We start from the raw sequence: 13,321 nt of genomic DNA on the forward strand, positions 1-13,321 counted from the left end.
GGATTTTTTAAAATATTTTTAGGGACTAATAGACAATCGTGGATTTTTTAAATATTTTTAGGGACTAATAGACAATCGTGGATTTTTTAAAATATTTTTAGGGGACTAATAGACAATCGTGGATTTTTTAAAATATTTTTAGGGGACTAATAGACAATCGTGGATTTTTTAAAATATTTTTAGGGGACTAATAGACAATCGTGGATTTTTTAAAATATTTTTAGGGGACTAATAGACAATCGTGGATTTTTTAAAATATTTTTAGGGGACTAATAGACAATCGTGGATTTTTTAAAATATTTTTAGGGGACTAATAGACAATCGTGGATTTTTTAAAATATTTTTAGGGGACTAATAGACAATCGTGGATTTTTTAAAATATTTTTAGGGGACTAATAGACAATCGTGGATTTTTTAAAATATTTTTAGGGGACTAATAGACAATCGTGGATTTTTTAAAATATTTTTAGGGGACTAATAGACAATCGTGGATTTTTTAAAATATTTTTAGGGGACTAATAGACAATCGTGGATTTTTTAAAATATTTTTAGGGGACTAATAGACAATCGTGGATTTTTTAAAATATTTTTAGGGGACTAATAGACAATCGTGGATTTTTTAAAATATTTTTAGGGGACTAATAGACAATCGTGGATTTTTTAAAATATTTTTAGGGGACTAATAGACAATCGTGGATTTTTTAAAATATTTTTAGGGGACTAATAGACAATCGTGGATTTTTTAAAATATTTTTAGGGGACTAATAGACAATCGTGGATTTTTTAAAATATTTTTAGGGGACTAATAGACAATCGTGGATTTTTTAAAATATTTTTAGGGGACTAATAGACAATCGTGGATTTTTTAAAATATTTTTAGGGGACTAATAGACAATCGTGGATTTTTTAAAATATTTTTAGGGGACTAATAGACAATCGTGGATTTTTTAAAATATTTTTAGGGGACTAATAGACAATCGTGGATTTTTTAAAATATTTTTAGGGGACTAATAGACAATCGTGGATTTTTTAAAATATTTTTAGGGGACTAATAGACAATCGTGGATTTTTTAAAATATTTTTAGGGGACTAATAGACAATCGTGGATTTTTTAAAATATTTTTAGGGGACTAATAGACAATCGTGGATTTTTTAAAATATTTTTAGGGGACTAATAGACAATCGTGGATTTTTTAAAATATTTTTAGGGGACTAATAGACAATCGTGGATTTTTTAAAATATTTTTAGGGGACTAATAGACAATCGTGGATTTTTTAAAATATTTTTAGGGGACTAATAGACAATCGTGGATTTTTTAAAATATTTTTAGGGGACTAATAGACAATCGTGGATTTTTTTAAAATATTTTTAGGGGACTAATAGACAATCGTGGATTTTTTAAAATATTTTTAGGGGACTAATAGACAATCGTGGATTTTTTAAAATATTTTTAGGGGACTAATAGACAATCGTGGATTTTTTAAAATATTTTTAGGGGACTAATAGACAATCGTGGATTTTTTAAAATATTTTTAGGGGACTAATAGACAATCGTGGATTTTTTAAAATATTTTTAGGGGACTAATAGACAATCGTGGATTTTTTAAAATATTTTTAGGGGACTAATAGACAATCGTGGATTTTTTAAAATATTTTTAGGGGACTAATAGACAATCGTGGATTTTTTAAAATATTTTTAGGGGACTAATAGACAATCGTGGATTTTTTAAAATATTTTTAGGGGACTAATAGACAATCGTGGATTTTTTAAAATATTTTTAGGGGACTAATAGACAATCGTGGATTTTTTAAAATATTTTTAGGGGACTAATAGACATTCGTGGATTTTTTAAAATGTTTTTAGGGGGCTAATAAACAATCATGGATTTTTTAAAATATTTTTAGGGGGCTAATAAACAATCGTGGATTTTTTAAAATATTTTTAGGGGGCTAATAAACAATCGTGGATTTTTTAAAATATTTTTAAAGGGCTAATAAACAGTCGTGGATTTTTTAAAATATTTTTAGGGGACTAATAGACATTCGTGGATTTTTTAAAATATTTTTAGGGGACTAATAGACATTCTTGGATTTTTTAAAATATTTTTAGGGGACTAATAGACATTCGTGGATTTTTTCAAATAATTTTAGGGGACTAATAGACAATCGTGGATTTTTTAAAATATTTTTAGGGGACTAAAAATGGATTTTTTAAAATATTTTTCGGGGATTAATAGACAATCGTGGATTTTTTAAAATATTTTTAGGGGACTAATAGACAATCGTGGATTTTTTAAAATATTTTTAGGGGACTAATAGACAATCGTGGATTTTTTAAAATATTTTTAGGGGACTAATAGACAATCGTGGATTTTTTAAAATATTTTTAGGGGACTAATAGACAATCGTGGATTTTTTAAAATATTTTTAGGGGACTAATAGACAATCGTGGATTTTTTAAAATATTTTTAGGGGACTAATAGACATTCGTGGATTTTTTAAAATATTTTTAGGGGACTAATAGACATTCGTGGATTTTTTAAAATATTTTTAGGGGACTAATAGACATTCGTGGATTTTTTCAAATAATTTTAGGGGACTAATAGACAATCGTGGATTTTTTAAAATATTTTTAGGGGACTAAAAATGGATTTTTTAAAATATTTTTCGGGGATTAATAGACAATCGTGGATTTTTTAAAATATTTTTAGGGGACTAAAAATGGATTTTTTAAAATATTTTTCGGGGATTAATAGACAATCGTGGATTTTTTAAAATATTTTTAGGGGACTAATAGACAATCGTGGATTTTTTAAAATATTTTTAGGGGACTAATAGACAATCGTGGATTTTTTAAAATATTTTTAGGGGACTAATAGACAATCGTGGATTTTTTAAAATATTTTTAGGGGACTAATAGACAATCGTGGATTTTTTAAAATATTTTTAGGGGACTAATAGACAATCGTGGATTTTTTAAAATATTTTTAGGGGACTAATAGACAATCGTGGATTTTTTAAAATATTTTTAGGGGACTAATAGACAATCGTGGATTTTTTAAAATATTTTTAGGGGACTAATAGACAATAGTGGATTTTTTAAAATATTTTTAGGGACCAATAGACAATCGTGGATTTTTTAAAATATTTTTAGGGGACTAATAGACAATCGTGGATTTTTTAAAATATTTTTAGGGGACTAATTGACAATCATGGATTTTTTAAAATATTTTTAGGGGACTAATAGACAATGATGGATTTTTTAAAATATTTTTAGGGGACTAATAGACAATCGTGGATTTTTTAAAATATTTTTAGGGGACTAATAGACAATCGTGGATTTTTTCAAATATTTTTAGGGGACTAATAGACAATCGTGGATTTTTTCAAATATTTTTAGGGGACTAATAGACATTCGTGGATTTTTTTAAAATATTTTTAGGGGACTAATAGACAATCGTGGATTTTTTAAAATATTTTTAGGGGACTAATAGACAATCGTGGATTTTTTTAAATATTTTTAGGGGACTAATAGACAATCGTAGATTTTTTAAAATATTTTTAGGGGACTAATAGACAATCGTGGATTTTTTAAAATATTTTTAGGGGACTAATAGACAATCGTGGATTTTTTAAAATATTTTTAGGGGACTAATAGACAATCGTGGATTTTTTAAAATATTTTTAGGGGACTAATAGACAATCGTGGATTTTTTAAAATATTTTTAGGGGACTAATAGACAATCGTGGATTTTTTAAAATATTTTTAGGGGACTAATAGACAATCGTGGATTTTTTAAAATATTTTTAGGGGACTAATAGACAATCGTGGATTTTTTAAAATATTTTTAGGGGACTAATAGACAATCGTGGATTTTTTAAAATATTTTTAGGGGACTAATAGACAATCGTGGATTTTTTAAAATATTTTTATGGGACTAATAGACAATCGTGGATTTTTTAAAATATTTTCAGGGGACTAATAGACAATCGTGGATTTTTTAAAATATTTTCAGGGGACTAATAGACAATCGTGGATTTTTTAAAATATTTTTAGGGGACTAATAGACATTCGTGGATTTTTTAAAATATTTTTAGGGGTCTAATAGACAATCGTGGATTTTTTAAAATATTTTTAGGGTCTAATAGACAATCGTGGATTTTTTTAAAATATTTTTAGGGGTCTAATAGACAATCGTGGATTTTTTAAAATATTTTTAGGGGACTAATAGACAATCGTGGATTTTTTAAAATATTTTTAGGGGACTAATAGACAATCGTGGATTTTTTAAAATATTTTTAGGGGACTAATAGACAATCGTGGATTTTTTAAAATATTTTTAGGGTACTAATAGACAATCGTGGATTTTTTAAAATATTTTTAGGGGACTAATAGACAATCGTGGATTTTTTAAAATATTTTTAGGGGACTAATAGACAATCGTGGATTTTTTAAAATATTTTTAGGGGACTAATAGACAATCGTAGATTTTTTTAAATTATTTTTAAGGGACAAATAGACATTCGTGGATTTTTTAAATTATTTCTAGGGGACTAATAGACATTCGTGGATTTTTTAAAATATTTTTAGGGGACTAATAGACAATCGTGGATTTTTTAAAATATTTTTAGGGGACTAATAGACAATCGTGGATTTTTTAAAAAATATTTTTAGGGGACTAATAGACAATCGTGGATTTTTTAAAATATTTTTAGGGGACTAATAGACAATCGTGGATTTTTTAAAATATTTTTAGGGGACTAATAGACAATCGTGGATTTTTTAAAATATTTTAGGGGACTAATAGACAATCGTGGATTTTTTAAAATATTTTTAGGGGACTAATAGACAATCGTGGATTTTTTAAAATATTTTTAGGGGACTAATAGACAATCGTGGATTTTTTAAAATATTTTTAGGGGACTAATAGACAATCGTGGATTTTTTAAAATATTTTTAGGGCACTAATAGGGGCTCGTGGATTTTTTAAAATATTTTTAGGGCACTAATAGGGGCTCGTGGATTTTTAAAAAATATTTTTAGGGCACTAATAGGGGCTCGTGGATTTTTTAAAATATTTTTAGGGCACTAATAGGGGCTCGTGAATTTTTTAAAATATTTTTAGGGGACTAATAGACAATCGTGAATTTTTTAAAATATTTTTAGGGGACTAATAGACAATCGTGAATTTTTTAAAATATTTTTAGGGGACTAATAGACATTCGTGGATTTTTTTAAAATATTTTTAGGGGACTAATAGACATTCGTGGATTTTTTAAAATATTTTTAGGGGACTAATAGACAATCGTGGATTTTTTGAAATATTTTTAGGATATTTAAGATATTTTTAAGGGGCTAGTAGAGGCTGGTGGATTTTTTTTTTTAAATATTTTCGTGGATTTTTTAAATATTTTAGGGGACTAATAGATGCCCGTGGATTTATTTTTTAATATTTTCGGGGGACTAATATATATTTTTAGGGGAATTATAGAGGCTCGTGGATTTTTTTTTAATATTTTTAGGGTACTTATAGAGGCTCGTGGATTTTTTAAAAATTTGTAGGGGATTTTTTTAAATATTTTATATTTTTGTTCTTTATATCTTAATAGTCCTGCAAACCTTAAGCTTCAATATTATCCTTGTTATTTGTTGTCTCTGCTTCCAAATCATTTATCCTTCTTACACTTCATTTGCCATGTCAAATGATCTATGACCAAGCAATTTGACATACTAAGCTTTTTCCTAAATTGCAGAGTATATTGTCAATAATAAACTTTCAATTGTTGCTGTCATGTTTTGAGCCATCATCAGTGGAATCCTCCTGCTCATCCATCCATTCATCCTCTCCCCAATCATAGAAAATTTCGAAAATCCATTCTAAAAACAGGCACAAAGGCATGAAGTGTAAACACTTTTCCACTTTCTAGATGGGGTAATACTTGTAATCCGCTATTAGATTGTTTTTGAATAAAACAAAACAAAAACGTTATGGAACGAGCGAAACGAACGAATTTATGTTTGTCACAAGCCTTTTAAGCACCAAAAACAACACAAACGACCGACCGACAACAGTAGCAAAAGCCGTGGCATTTGCACAACAACAACAACAACACCAAGCAGCATCAGCATCAACCACCATATCAACATAATTCACCACTTTTGGCCTTTGAACATTAAAACTTTTGCACTCTTTCGAAAATACGGATTGCATAAAAGGTTGTTTGCCACCGCCAATGGTTGGTTCACCAATTTCACTCCCATATTTCAGTAATTTTTGTTTTGGTTATTTTCCCGACCGCTATGGCTTCCTAGCTAGTAGTAGCTGACACCACAGAAAAGTGAACGCACGCACAGACACTCAGGCACACAACCAGAGCTTGATGTATAAATTCGTGCAGAGGACACGAAGTGTATTTTTGTTGGTGTTTTGGCAATGTGTTTCAATTCCCACGTTTTGTCAGAGGATTCTTCTTCACTTTTATGATTATTTTCATGGACTATTATTTTGTTTTTCCTCCTCCCTTTAGCCCACCTTTTTGGGGTTTGTGGTACTTACCCAACAGAGGCAGAGTGGGTTTATATGATTTCGTTTTTTTGGGATATACACGGAAAGGAATACATTGTAGGAGAGCAGAAATCTAGACTCAGGCGTATTTTGGTATTATAGAAATCCAAAGAAGTCCCGAAGGCCCAGTATACATACCAAAAGCGACCGGTTGTGAGATAAGAAATCTCATTAAATGCTCACTACACACTAATATGAAGAGATCATGGATCATTTTCACCTCCAAAGACCATATGCTAAAATCTAGTGGCCGGAGAACAAATGGGCACAAGCCCCAAACAGTGTCCCGTTACGACAACCATATGAAAACGTAGAATAGAATTTAAACCCCCCCGCCAGTCCGTCATTTGAGGAACACAATATTACATTGTACCTCAAATAAATCCTCATAAAAGAGGTTAACTTGGCTGAAAGCTCTAACTTAAACGAGCTGTAAAACGAGGTTCCATATGATTGAACTAAAAATAGAATCAAACTAATTGGCAATCGTGGATATTTTGAAATATTTTTAAGGGAATAATAGACAATCGTGAATTTTTTGAAATATTTTTAGGAGACTAATAGACAATTGTGGATTTTTTGAAATATTTTTTGGGGACTAATAGACAACCGGGGGTTTTTAAAATATTTTTAGGGGACTATTAAACGATCGTGGATTTTTTTAAATATTTTTAGGGGACTATTAAACGATCGTGAATTTTTTTAAATATTTTTAGGGGACTATTAAACGATCGTGGATTTTTTTAAATATTTTTAGGGGACTATTAAACGATCGTGGATTTTTTTAAATATTTTTAGGGGACTATTAAACGATCGTGGATTTTTTTAAATATTTTTAGGGGACTATTAAACGATCATGGGCTGGAGTACTGACTCTAGAATTACCGCTACAGGCGACAGGAGGTAACTCGACCTGAACGATTGGGTCCAGCTGACATTTCAGTAGCGGGACCACCATGCCATTTTCCAGAATTGTGGTACAATATGAGTGGCCAGCGATAAATTGAGGGCACTTGTCAAATATTCAACTCCAGGTCCATTCAGTTACTTCAGCATTTCCATTCAGATACCGTGTGCGTTCAACGTTTGGGATGTCTTCGCTTTTCGAAGAAAATTTGCAACATCGCTCAGCGTAAATTGTGATGGTGCTTTCTAAGCTGAGAGGGCTCTTATACGGCGTAGCCCTATTACGCTCGGGTTGTTCTATAAATTGCCGATTAAAATAACACTTACAGTCGTTCTATCATACTTCTTTCCCGGATTCAAGAGTGTTGCCCACAATATAATCCTATTGCCCAATGTTGCATTTCTAGACTCCCTAGACATTTTTCCGGTTATACTCGCGTACTAGCCTGTTGATTAAAGAGTAAATTCCCTAGCTTTTGAATCAAGATTGTTCGTACGACGAAGCTCATCACGTTCAATTGCTAGTCCCGTCGCCTCTGCTGGGATATTAGGTCTAATTTCACATATTCGAACAGCGGGTATAGAGCGAGAAACTGTAGCTGTGATGACGTACCGAAAAATTCTCTTAGCTATCCGAAGATCTGAGGAAATGGACTGTTATCTGAAGCGATGATTAGTAAATTCACTGAACTCTTGCCAATCAACTTTTCCATGATTCAGAAAAGTACGACAGTTAGATGTTATGAAACCAACTGGTCCGTTCATCCGTCTGTCTGTCTGACTGGTGCGCACAGAACTCTCCAACGGATCAACAGATGTGCTTCAAAATTTACACCTCGTAATGTTTTATTCACACATAAATCAAGTTCGAAGAAATCGGTCCACTAATGCGGCTACCTCCCTTTAAAAGTTAACAATTTTCCCTAAAATGGTACGCACGATAACCCTCGAAGGTGGTAACCTATTTGTTGCAATATTTCTTCCCAACATAGATCAGATCCGAAAATGAACTTTACTTTTGCGAAGAACGGAACTTTTGGTATCTTCGGGTAGCTCCCAAATAAAATTAAAACATTTTTAAGGACCATTTTGACACTGTTTTGCAGCAGATTGACCTTGCGGCACCTATTACGAGGGTAAAAAATTTTCGGGGGCAAGTCTATACTTCCTGAGATAATGACCCAATAGCTCTTAAGAAACCCGGCACCAGCTAAAATTACTTATGAGGATTATAACTTACGAATTAGGTATCCAATTTGGCCTAAACTTATTGGTAGACTATTGGTTAAACTTACCGAGATCACAGTCTTCTAAAGAGACAGTGAAGAAGACAAAAAAAGGCGAATACTGCAGCTAAATTCTCCGAGACTGGGCTCCTCAACTGCCTCACATCGATAACCTCATACCAGGGTGGGTGGCCAAAAAGCAACTATCCGACAATAGCGCAAATGCGAATAGACGGATGGGTCTGTGCAGCGTCAAACACTTTAAAGGTCGCTAGTCAACCAATGCAAAATCACGACCAATGGTTGTGAGGTCGTCTGAGGAACAACAACTTGCCACAAAGAAGTTGACACTGCCACAGCCGGTCCATTCATCTGTGTCGAATGCCTTGGTGATGAAGACAGTTAGTGGGAATATCACTACTGAAGAGATCAAAATCTCATCAGTTAGTGCATCTTCACTGAAACTTTGTACGTCTGCGAAGGCGAGCATGGACAGAAACAGCGCTCCACAGGTTATTCCGAATGATCTCGAATTGGCGAATATTTGCAATGCGGATCCCAATGGTTATATCAGTGATATTCATTGCTCGCTGGTCAAGGGTCATTTCAGGAGCAACTCAGACGTTGTGCATCAGAACAATGCACACCTCGGCCAGTCAGCCCAGTACAAAGGAGTCAAGGCCATTAGCTGCGAGAATAAAGAAACGGCAAATTTTTTATGCAAGTTTGAAGATGAACCTCGCCCGCGCAATGTGAAAAGAATTATATTGTTTTCTGTGTAGAATGTGTTGATTGGATCTTTCAGTGGAATAATTAGGACCACACTTTATTAAAATTAAGTTGGAAACATTCAAAAATTTTTTTTGACACCTTGGAGTTTATTTATTGATACCCTCCACCATAATATGGAGAATACAATTAACAATGTCATTCCGTTTTAGACTGCAAACACGCTTTGGAGCCACTAAAATCAATCGTCACCTTGTGTTGGGTCCCAGGGCATTGCAACATCGAAGGAAACGAAGCAGCCGACGAACTGGCACGCTGTGGATCGGAGTCACAAACCATTGAAATCGACTACTCCATCAAGCCACCCCTGTGCCACTTCAGGAAAACAATAGAGCAAACATGTCGGGAGAAATTCTGCCAACATTGGCCAAACACGCCAAACTGCAGCACATCAAGGGCAATCTGGCCAATCCCGTTCAAGTCAAGAATCGCCTCACTGCTCTTATGAGACATGAAACTAGCAGTGGGGATCATCACGGGTCATTGCAGAATAGGCTCCATGACGAGCAAATGCGAAGAAGACGACACGGCTGACTACTGCAGGCTGTGCAAGGATGAGGAAGAAATAGAGACGATCGAGCATCCATTATGTCGTTGTCCTATGCTCCTTTCTACCTACGTGCTGAGAACAGGACAAGCACCATCTCTACACAGTAACATTATCAACCACTTCCCAGCTATGTACAACTAACTTAATCTTCACAACTACAATCTTCACTACATCTATATCTAACTACCACATCTACACTCTCATCTACAACCTCTTTCTACTCTTACAGTTGCATCGGAAAATTACATCCAATCTACAGACATCGCCTATACATCATTGCATCTCACCCATCATCACCTCACACCCGCCATCACCTTCACATCACAACCACACCTGAACCATTGGATTCTACGCAGCTACAACCACATCACTCACAATATTCATCTATCCACAACTACCATCACACATCTACATCTCCTTTATATCACAACCACATCTATAATCCGTTTCAACATTCAGGATGATCACAATGGACCCCAGGTCTCCGAGTGGAGTGGCTGCCATCACAGCAGCTACGCATCCTAAAGCCTAACCTAAACCTAACCATGTCATTCCGTTTATAATACATCGAAATATACGTCGGAGACCCTATAAAGTATATATGTATTTTTGATCAGCATAAGATTCCAAATCGATATAACCATGTCCACATGTCAGTCCGTCTGTCAGTTAAAATCAAGTTACAGCTCGCGAAATTAACGACAGAGCTTTATAATTTAGTACAGAAGTTTTTATTACTCCTAGGATGCTTGGTATTGAAAAGGAGCTACGTCGGTCCTCGTTTTGAGATAGCGCCGATAGAACGGTACCTTCCGATTTTCGGTATGAAATTTGGCCTTTGTTTGGATTTTTGGATTTGTCAGTTTAGGTCCTCGTCTTCATATAGCCCCCAAAACCTCCCGTTTTTCGGTATTTTGTGTTGTGGCCTCAATATCCAACTGAAATGACTGAATTTTGGCAGTTAGTCTTCGTATAAAACTATCCACCTGCAATTTTTTGTTTTAGGTCCACGTCTTCATATATTCTCCGTAGAACGGTACCTCCCGATTTTCGGTATTTTAAAGCCTTTAGCCTCATTAACACACCGAAATTGCTAAAATTTGGTATTTCGTCGTGTAAAACTTTATACCTGAATTTTGTAGGTACAGGTCCACTCTTTCACATAGCCTCCATAGAACGGTACCTCCCAATTTTCGGTTTTTGAAATATGTGGTCTCAATATCCCACCGAAATGGCTGTAATTTGGGTTTTAGTCTTCGTCTGCAACTTTCCAACTGAAATTTGTCGGTATGGGTCCACGCTTTCATATAGCCCCCATAGAACGTATCCTCCCGATTTTCTGTATTTTTAAGGTTGTAACCTCAATATCCCACCCAAATTGCTAAAATTTGGTAATGGATCTTCATTAGGGATATACAACTTTTCAACTGAAGTTTGTCGGTATAGCTTCATGTCTGCATATAGCCACCATAGAACGGTACCTCGGTATTTTTAAGGTTGTGACCTCAATATCCCATCCAAATTGCTAAAATTTGGTATTGGGTCTTCGTTGGTGGTATAAAACTTCCCATCAGAAATTCGTCGGTGTAGGTCCGTTCTTTCATATAGCCACTATAGAACGTTACCTCCCGATTTTCGGTATTTTGAAGGTTTTAGCCTCGTTAACACACCGAAATGGCTGAAATTTGGTATTTAGTCTTCGTTGGGGCGTGTGAAACTTTACACTTGAAATGTGTCGGTATAAGTCCACGTCTTCATATAGCCCCCATAGAAAAGTACCTCCCGATTTTCAGTATTTTAAAGGTGTGGCCCAATATCCCACAGAAATCGCTGAAATTGTGTACTTAGTCTTCGTTGGGGATATAAAACTTCCCATCCGAAATTCATATAGCTCCCACTTTCCACCTGAAATTTGTCGGTATAGGTTCACTATTTCATATAGCCCCCATAGAATGTTACCTCCCGATTTTCGGTATTTTTATGGTTGTGACCTCATTACCCCGCCAAAAAGGCTGAAATTTGGTATATAGTATTCGTTGAGGCTATTAAACTTTCCACCTGAAATTTGTTGGTGTAGGACCATGTCTGCATATATGTCCCATAGAACGGAACCTGCCGATTATCGGGATTTTGAAGATTTTGGCCTCAATATTGTACCTAAACTGCTTAAATTTGGTACTTAGTCTTCGTTGGGGATATAAAACTTCCCATCCGAAATTCGAAATTCATGTAGCCCCCATATGACGGCACTTCCTTTTTTTGGAATTTTAAAAAGTTTAGCTACATTTTTTGACCGAACTACCTGATATTTGATATTTTAGGTTCGTTATCCAAAATTGTTAACATAAGTCCACACTTTGATGTTGCCCACATATCGAGGTATGAATGAAGACATTTTGAGATGTATTTTCTGACCTAATTTAGGTATACTAATTTAGGCGGATACCCTCGGGGTAGAAAACGTTATTCCATTTTACATCCGAATATTTGATGGTGGATGGTGTAAAAAGTTCCGACCGACCGAAAATAGCAATTTTTTACTTGTCTCTTTTCAGGAAGTGGCTGTCTACAAGCAATGACAGCATCCTATATCCTAACCTAAAAATGGAAAATATAAGATCACACCAAAGTTTCACAAATTACGGACAACCCTCCTCCTCCAAGTCGTCATTGCATTAATATTTCTTCCAGTGTGTTTCTATAATTTTTGCATCTTTCTCTCTTCCTCTTTGTTTCTATTTCATTTTAGTTTAGATAATTTGGTATTCGTATATCTAAATTCACATTTGTTTATTTGTGTAATACCAACACATATGTATATTGTATTGGGATACTTCAAACACCTACCCAACCCACCTTATCTCTATTTATGGCCAAACTCTGCTAGTCCATGTGAATGGACTTAATCGCTTTTGTGTCTTTATGCTACATTTAATATTGGCTTAAAAGCTTTAAAGCTACATAACATTGGACATTTACGCATGTGGTGGTGGCTGTGAATGTTGGTTGGGTGAAATTGATTTCAGGAACCAAAAAAAAAATTAAGCTGACATTCTGGATAACCTTAAAGTTTGGAGTTTTGTTTAAAGAAAAAGTTATGTATCCGCTACCAAATAAAAAATTAAAATCTTTTGTGAATGACCAGGAGAAGATTTGGTGTACAAAAGCTATCGGGGCATAGTAGATTTTAAAGCAAACTTTTCATCGGTGAATTAATCCAAAATCGTTTAAACAGAAACTTTTCTCTCACTTTTTAATGTCTTTACCATTCAAGGATTAACGA

The 13,321-nt window shown here is 34.1% G+C and overlaps 1 protein-coding gene across 1 annotated transcript in view; it reads right to left on the minus strand.

Annotated features, from left to right (window-relative positions):
- LOC141392215 (protein dissatisfaction-like) overlaps positions 1-13,321 on the minus strand; it is an 85,998-nt gene that overhangs the window by 43,183 nt on the left and 29,494 nt on the right. The gene's annotated exons all lie outside the window — the stretch shown is intronic.

This window comes from Musca autumnalis, unplaced genomic scaffold (genome assembly GCF_047663935.1).
Source record: "Musca autumnalis isolate F117 unplaced genomic scaffold, ASM4766393v1 scaffold_2, whole genome shotgun sequence".
NCBI classification, from domain to species: Eukaryota; Metazoa; Arthropoda; class Insecta; order Diptera; family Muscidae; genus Musca; species Musca autumnalis.